The 9,187-nt window shown below is 34.9% G+C and overlaps 1 long non-coding RNA gene across 1 annotated transcript; it reads right to left on the bottom strand.

The window, feature by feature from the left end:
* Positions 1 to 514: 514 nt before the first annotated feature.
* Positions 515 to 7,076, bottom strand: LOC120436095. The gene is made up of 3 exons (XR_005610130.1): positions 6,685 to 7,076; positions 5,450 to 5,476; positions 515 to 1,003 (listed from the first exon to the last, which is right to left on the bottom strand). It is a non-coding gene; the product is annotated as an uncharacterized LOC120436095 (long non-coding RNA).
* Positions 7,077 to 9,187: the final 2,111 nt, after the last annotated feature.

Genomic DNA, 9,187 nt, shown 5'->3' with positions numbered 1-9,187 from the left:
AATAGAATATTTTTACTTTTTAACCAGACTCGTTAATGATTAGCTCTTAACTTCTGTAAAGGGATATGCAGATTAAATCACAATAATTAACAGGCTATAATAAAACTCTTAGCTTTTAATTAGTGTGTGTAAATCTTTCAGATATGTAAAACTTAAAACAAATATTAGGAGCTGTGGTGGTGTGGTGAACAGATGACAGGCAATGAGGATTCTTCAGCTGGATGTTCTGCAGCAGTCAGGAAACAGGAAGTCTGGGTCCTCAAGGCAGCTTCTCGATGACAATTGTGACTGAACACTTAAACTCAGTAACAGAAATTGATTTGTCCCTAAATAATAACAGTATAAACCTACTGTAGTCAAAAGTTACAGTGAATGAAACAGACTAGCAAAACGTATTTGAAGTTATCTAATTTAATATTTTTTTTGAATACAGCAGTCTAAATGTATGTGTTACAAAATAACAAGTTTATCTTATTACAAAAACCTTAAAGAAGGTGTAAATTTTATATAATGTATCAAAGTAATTGTACCTCTAAGCCAAACTATCAGTGTTTATTCCAAAGTGTTCCAAATAAAAATTTTAATTACAAATCTAGGGCTGTGTAAGTAGTTTCTACTGTACTGTAATTCTACTATTGTAACTTCAACTTTCTACTTGTAATTTCCAGCAAAAAGACTGGATGTGAGAGAGTTTAACGATAGGAAAGAAGGAGCAGTGAGAGCAGAGACCTCTCAGAATTCTGTAACAGACAGATGAAGTACTGGTAACTTCAATTTCCCAAAAATGGGGCCATGTCAAAACTTGATTTCGCCAGACAAAACTTGATTCCATTCAAAATTTGATTCCATTTAAAAACGTGATTTTTGATAACTTAGATAGAGCTTGTGGGATAGAGTGAAGCAAGATAGAACGTCTTGTCAAAATAGATAGAGTGGGTAGAGTGATAGGACAGACTGAATGGCTTGTTAATGATAGAGGGAGAGAGCTTCTGCAGCAGGTCACCTGTAAGACACAAAGAGACAGGAATTAGGCATATTTCAAATAAGTTTGGCTTTACCACTTTCTTCAGACTATAAGGTGAACTTAAAATCCTGTCATTTTCTCAAAAATCAACTGTGTGCCTTATGTATTGATTCTGGTTGTGCCCACTGACCTCGAACTGGATTTATGTGATACCACAGGGCTCAAACTTCTGTCAAAATGTTTTAGTACAACTCTGGTAAGCTATGAAGCTGCAGCGCTTGATGCACTGCTGGAATATTACAGCTACCATAGTCAGGAGCCTCATGGAGTAATAGCTACTGTGTGTCATCACAATATTATGGTGTGTGTGTAAAAGGACCTGGCACCTTTTAAAAGACATGCTTAAGAATCAGATTTCAATCTGATCAACCGATCAAAAATATGATGGATTTGTAAAGGAGAGATAAATTGAAAAAGTGATTGTGTTGTTTTGTATGTTATATGTTACAACTGGATAATGTTGAGAGTTATTGTGAGTGAGTTAAAGTTTGACTTGTCTGTGTTGTTTGGCTTAATTCAACTTGTAGTCTGAAAAATAAAGTACATATAGGGCTTTACACACTGAAGAGTTCTACAGTACATTATTGGACTGAACTGAATAAAAATGGTTAAAAAATGGTGGTGGAACTGTTGTAAGGACATTCTGAATTCTATCAGCACAATAAAAACAAACAGAACAAAATTAAACTACCATGTGCTGCTACAATAACTTACAGTAAATCTTATATGGTCCAACAAAGCCCACACACTGAGGTTAAAGCAGACAGTTTCAGGCCACCTGCTTTAAAAACTTTACATCCAATCAACTCAAATGTAAGCCACGTCACATGTTTCAAAATCCCCAAAGTTCTCTCATCCCTGTTTCTGTGTGGGACCTGGGACAACAGTATATCATAATATCTAGAGAGCCGTTAACATAAAAATAAACAATAATTTAAGCAGTCTGACTTTGGGCAAAATGTGAAATTTGGAGATGGATGGTTCCTGCTTACACATTTCTACATATTTCGGTCACATTAGAGGCATGTTTAATACATAGCGATAAACACACCACTAAATCTATGATAAACTTATCAAAGTTGATATTAAGGCCTAATTAATGTATTATGATGATAATTTCTTTGTAGATCATTTAATGATAAACAAACGAATGTTTATCTGTGATGTTTTAAGTAAGGTCTTTGGTGGAGTTTCTTCCATTTCTTCAGAAACATGACTTTCAGATAGTTCATCTTTTGTAAATGTGGGAAAGATTTTGTAAATAAAAAAACAAACAAAAAAAAAAAAAAAACCCCACAGTCTTGTTAAAAATATCTGTCCCTTTACAAATCTTATATTTTCATCACACTTCCGTTTTCCAGGAAATTGATCTGAAGCGCACAAGTAAGTCCAACTGACTAATCAGAATCTCGACTTTGATGAAATTGAGATCCTTGAAATGATTTCAAAACACTATTTTTGACCTTAATTAAGACAACTCTGAAATTAAAGTGGACCAAAATCCCCCAGTGATGTAAATCAGTCATTACTAGTTACTATAAATGCTTGATGGTAATTGTTGCTAACAGGACTTTCACAGCTGGGTATTAGAGAACAGATAGCTCTGGTTTGATTTTTTCTGCTTCATACATGAAATCATCACTTTAAAACTGCTTGTATTTGTATTTATCCAGGTCATCCTTGTTAGAAGATTTGAAACGTGACAAAAAAAAAGCATAAACAAAATAAATCTGCAAGGAAGAAAGACTTTTCCCAGCACTGCACCTCAGACAAAACCTATACTTACCAGACTTGAGACGATCAGATCAGCAGTCTAGACAAAGAAAACAAAACATCAGATCACTGTTTAATAATTCAGACTGTTGAGCCTCTTCACACACAATCCAATTTACTGTGACATTAAATAACTAGTAAAATCCTCCATTTCTTCAAGCCTTTATGAACTCACTGTAGTCTAAAGAGGGCACAATTTAATTGCAGAGTCTCAGATGGCTTTAACATGTTTAATAAAAACATTTGTACTACAGAATTGCAAAGAATAGGCACCAAAATTTGTTGGCACAAATGCAGGATATACCAAAATATTTCGTACACAGAAGCTTTGTAGGCTCCAACATTTTCTATCGCAAGTCAGCTCTAATAAAATGTGAAGAACGACAACTTTTAATCGCATTTCAGATTAAAAATGTTGAATACAAATTAATTATTTAAATCAGAAGCAACAGAAAACAACAACAACAGTGGCACACCATTTTTTTAATGAAATTTTCTTAAAAATATTACACTAAAAAGTCTTTCCATTATACTTGTTGCTAGCAATATTTATGTTTTTTGCAGTATATCCCTTTTTGGCAACATTAATATTTAATTTTAAAATATTGGCTTTAATATACCTACTCCAACTGTACTTCTCTTACATTTTAATTATTGCGTAAGTGTTTAAGCTATCACTTACAGTCACTCAGGCAAAATACTTCTAGTGTTTTAACTTCATGCTAATTCATAAGTGGAATGAAAGAGACAATAAAAATCGATAGCTGTGGTGCTTTTAAGTGTTTAACGTACCACCTATACTCACCTAAAGCACTTTCATAGTTTTGTTTGATACTTAAATCCACAAACATAAGGAGAAATCGAACAACTGCATAAAGATATCTCTGACATTTAACTATGTTTGGACTTGATAAGCCATCAAAAATTAAAATCAGACAAAAATGGGCTATTAAACTTCATTGATATTTTCAGGGGCAGTCAGTGGTCCTGTGTGGGGGCTTTGCTGCTACAGATTCTAAATCCTGACTATTTGTTTTTGCCCATGAGTGAATGGAAAGATGACACAAATAGCCAAACTACTATAAGTAAATTACTAAACATTACCATTACTGTCTACTTACCAGCAAAGGCAAAACCAGAGATCTGTTCACTCTGTGTAACAAAAGACAAAGAACAAAAATACAGGATCAGACAACTCCAATCAGCATTAGAGTCAATACTTCATCACTCTCTGTAGTCAAAAAGCTTCCGGAAACTTCTTTGTTAAACACAGCTGGAATACAAACAACAACTCTCCTCTGTTTTCTTTTTCCGCACCCTAATAAAGATTATCATCGTCATAAAGGTAATATGTAGTTTTATCCATTTTCAATAAGCCACACAAGTTTCTTAGTCATGTAATGCTCCAAAATTTAGGTTCGATTACTTAAGAGAGTAGATATCGTAACCAATGATTTGCAACCCCTAGCACTGCACACTTTATCAAATGGTGATGTCACAATTTAAAAGTAGGCAACAATCACAAATGATAGCTTGTATGGAATGTTTGTAGGCTTTAACATTTGAGGTGGCCTGAATTCAAATTCTATTAACACAATAAAAACAAACAGAGTCTATAAACTTACACCAAGATGTACTGCTACAATAACTTACTGTAAATATTATATGGTCTAACAAAACCAACACACTGAGGTTAGAGCAGACAGTTTCAGGCCACCTACTTAAAATTCATGCCACATCACATGTTCCTTAATCCCCAAAGTTCTCAAATCCCTGTTTCTGTGTGTACTTACCTGGGACAACAGTACATCATAATATCTGGGCACGCAGAAACAGGGATTTGAGATCCGTTAACATAAAAGTAAACAATACTGTTTCTACATATTTTAGTCACATTTGGGGTATGTTTAATACACAGCCATAACCACTCCACTAAATCTAGGATGTACTTATAATGGCCAATTTAAAGGCCTAATTAAAAATGTAGTATGGTAAATGGACTGGTTCTTATATAGCGTTTTTCTAGTCTTCTGAGCACTCAAAGCGCTTTATAAAACTTGTACATTCACCCAAGCACATTTCTCCTAAGTGCTTCCTAACTGACATTCACACTCTGATGGACACATCAGAGAGCAACTTGGGGTTAGTACTTTGCTCAAGGATATTTGGCATACAGACTAGTGGAAGCTCATTAATCGAACCACCAACCTTCCGATCAGTAGATGACCTGCTCTACCACCTGAGCTACAGCCACCCCTATGTATGATGATCATTTCTTCGTAGATCTGTATCTGTGCTTTTGATTTTTACCAGTCATCAACAAAATCTTTAATTAAAAGACTAATTCAAAAAACAGTTTTCAGACAGTGACATAATTATTGAGGGGAAAGAAGCTTTTGAAATCCACTAGGCCCTACTGAAGACTTAATTGTACCTAAACTGCTGCTCATGAGCTGCTCTAATGTGAAAACAATATGTGCTGCTACAATAACCTACCGACCTCTGTAGGTCTGGAAATGTTTACACAGACTTTTCTAGGATTTGATCAATTTTAATGATCACCAATAGCTGTGCTGACTCAAAGCACTAAACTGAATCTCCTATAATGAGAAACATTTCCCAGCACTGCACCTCAGAAAAACCTTTACTCACCAGACTTGAGACGATCAGATCAGCAGTCTAGAGAAAGGAAACAATTCATCAGATCACTGTTTGAAGATTCAGACTGTTGAGCCTCTTCACACACAATCCAATTTACTGTGACACAAATTAACTAGTAAAATCCTCAATTACTTTAAGCTTTTTAGTCTAAAGAAGAGATAATTGAACTGTGTGGTCCCACATGGCTATAGCAAGTGTAATAAAAGCATTATTACTACAGAAATGCAAAGAACAGGCACCAATATTTGTTGGCACAAGTGCAGGATACACCAAATATTTCCTACACAGAAGCCTTGTGGCTCCAACATTTTCTACAACAGGTCAGTGCTAATAAAGTGTGAAAAACCAAAACTTTTAATGTCCTTTCAGGTTAAAAACATTAAATACAAAGTAATTATTTAAATCAGAAGCAACAGAAAACCTCATGTTTTGGTTAGTCTGATATGAATATACAAATCCTAAAATACATATAAATATTGACATGTTACAATAACAGAGGTGCAGAATGCTTTGTGATTAAAATGAAATGTCTTAAAATATTACACTAAAAAGTCCTTTCATTGTACCAGTTGCTAGGAATATTTATGTATGTTGCAATGTCCCTTTTTGGCAACATTTCTATTTAATTTTAAAACACATTATATGCACTAAATAAGTAATAAACTAATTCGACACATTGGCTGTAATGTACCTAACAACGTCCACTCACACCTCTGGTTCTCTTCGTTTTTATTATTGCTTAACTGTTAAAGCTATTACTTATACCGAGTCAGGCAAAATACTTCTACAGTGTTCTGACTTTAATGTAATACATCAGCAGAATTTGACAGACAATATAAATCAATACCTGTGCAGCTCTTAAGTGTTTGAGCAACCACTTATACTGACTCCCCTAAAACATTTTAATTGTTTTGTCTGCTACTTAAATGCAAAAACATAAGTACAAAATGAACACCTGGATAAAGACATCTGACATTTAACTGTTTGGATTCAATAAACCATAAGAAATTTAAATCATACATAAATGGGCTACTAAACTTCAGGGACATTTTCAGTGACAGTCAGAGGCCCCGTGTGGGGGCTTTGCTGCTACAGGTCACAAATCTATGTTTTTGCCAATCAGTAAATGGAAACATATCACAAAAAGTCAAACTGTATTTAAGTTGCCAAATGTGCTACGCAATGCCAGGTTTATACTGCTTCAGTTACAATCACTGTTTACTTACCAGCAAAGGCAAAACCAAAGATCTCTTTCACTCTGTGTAACAAAAGACAAAGCACAAAAATACAGAATGAGACAACTCAGATCAACATCACAGTCAATACTGCATCACTCTGTGCAGTCCAAAAGACCCAGTACACTTCTTTGTTTACCACAGCAACAAACAACTCACCTCTTTTTTCTACACCTTATTAAAGATTACTGTCTTCATTAAGGTAATATGTGGTTTCATCCATTTGTAATAAGCCACACAAGTTTCTCAGTTATGTGATAGCTCTATTAGTTTGGTGCTGTTAGATAACACAGTAGATTTCATAAGCAATGATTTGCTACAGCTAATGCTGCACACTTTATTAAATTCTGACATCACAATTTTAAAGCATGAACAATCATAAATGAAAGCTTGGATGATATATTTGTAAGCTTCAACATTTGAGATGGTCTGCATTCAAATTCTGCTTCCTAAAAATATTATCACCTGCACACAGTATCATTTAGTATCATTTAATATGCTGTTGTTTTAAATATCTACATATCATATTTATAATATTAATGGCGCACTGCTGCATTTTATTTATTTGAAGGTGGCCTTTTTTATATTTCATTAATTTTTCACAATGTGAGAAGTTAAACAGAGCTGCAGGTGTAGGTTTTACTTAAAACCAACCTGCACAAACAAGTGTTTGTTGAACAGTTCTTAAAAATTTACTAAAAAACTAAAATTGCTTGTTATGAGATGTTATTATTCTTATGTGTTTTATCCCCACTCTCTCTCTCTCTCCTGTTAATTAACCCACAACACAGACGTGTCCTTTGAAGAAGCTGACGCAGCTGCTTCAGCAGCTAATCAGTGATTCTAAAATGGCTGCTCATTACCTTACAACCTAAAGAATGAGGCGAGAACTAACTTCAGCTTCCCTAAGAGACTCAGAAACACTAACACACCAAATGAACCAAACAAAACAAATAAAACAACACAATAACTGTATTATACAATTAAATGAACCATATTCATTTCACACTGGGCCTATAGGACCGCTAGGCGTTAGCGCATAGGTTGTTAGGGCTAGCATACCAAACCCTCCTTTTAAATACTAAAATTACAAAGTTTCACTAAAAAAGCAGCCATTGTGTTACTTTAATATGACTTATACTTTGACTGGGTTTTAAAGTAACTAACAACAACTATGTAAATCACTCAAACAGCTTATAGACATTTAATTTCAGAGAAGAGAGACAGAGAAGCAGGCTTACCGGCAGGGATCAGCAGAGAGTGGGCGGAGATCCAGGAGTGAGCCGGAGAGGTAAAAAAAGAGGCATTCAGGGGTAGTGGGAAACCCCGGCATTAAACAAAATTGGCATTGAAAACGTGACAAATATATGTAAATTTAAATATTATTATACTAGATTTCTTTGGAACAGAAAACAGCTGGCAGAAGTTTAATTCTCTAAGTTGAATAGATATTTCAAACAGGATTATCAGAAGTTGAAATAATAGCTAAAATCATAAATAAATATAAGGTCATTATGTTAAAATGTAGTGTATTATGATAAGTTTATTTAACTGTCTGGAGTAATAAGAATCGTCTTCTCCTGAACACCAACACCAAGGGGCTGGTGTTGGTGTTCACCTTAGCATCCTCACAGGACAGTAGGAGCTGCAGAGGCTCACCTCACTGCACTGCAGGAGTCAGAGGTTCAGAAGGTACTTTAACCCCACTGCCATGAGACTTTTTCACAGTGACTCCTGACATGTTCATTGCACATTTATTTATTTTATTCTAATACGTATTGGTTGTAATCATATGAATTCTGACCTGAATGGACCTGCACCCACTTCTTCACCCCTGCTGCAGTGAGGTAAAGGTGTGGCTGTCTAAACAAGACTCTTCAGTGAGGGTTTAAAAGACAACCATCTAAACCAGGGGTCAGCAACATTAAAGACCCAAAGAGCCATTTGGACCCAGTTTGCACAGAAAAGAAAATACTGGGACCCACAAATACTTTTTGACGTCTAAAACGGAGATAACACTGCACACATTGTTTTTTTACCTTTATGCTTTGTATAAACAACTATAGTGTGTTGCGTATGAAATCCATGAAATGCTACAAAGAAATTTTATTCGTTTAAAGGACATTTTGAACTCTTAAAAAATAACAAAAAATAAAAACTGCTTCATCAGGCTGTGTACTTGCATATATTTCTGCCATGGAGCGTTAACAAGAATCTGAGGTCCATTTTAGAAAAGCTGCTAAAATCATAAAACTTTGCAGAATTGTAATAAATTAGCAATATAAATTACAGGTCTGTGATAGTATATCAATTTTTAGTGAAAAAAAAAATGTTGAACAAGGTGGGATTGAACTCTCAACCTTTGAAATGCAGAGCCGTGTCATTACTGATTGCGCCACCTGGGAAGGGGGTGGGGGTCTGAAAGACAGAGTCTTTTTCAGAGAAGAGGTGAATCAGCAGAGTTTCTGCTGAAAAGAGGTTTTTTTTGGAATTT

This window comes from Oreochromis aureus, linkage group 3 (assembly GCF_013358895.1).
Source record: "Oreochromis aureus strain Israel breed Guangdong linkage group 3, ZZ_aureus, whole genome shotgun sequence".
Lineage (NCBI taxonomy): Eukaryota > Metazoa > Chordata > Actinopteri > Cichliformes > Cichlidae > Oreochromis > Oreochromis aureus.
Note: the sequence above shows the minus strand (reverse complement) of the source record. Positions and strands in the feature narration are given on the sequence as shown.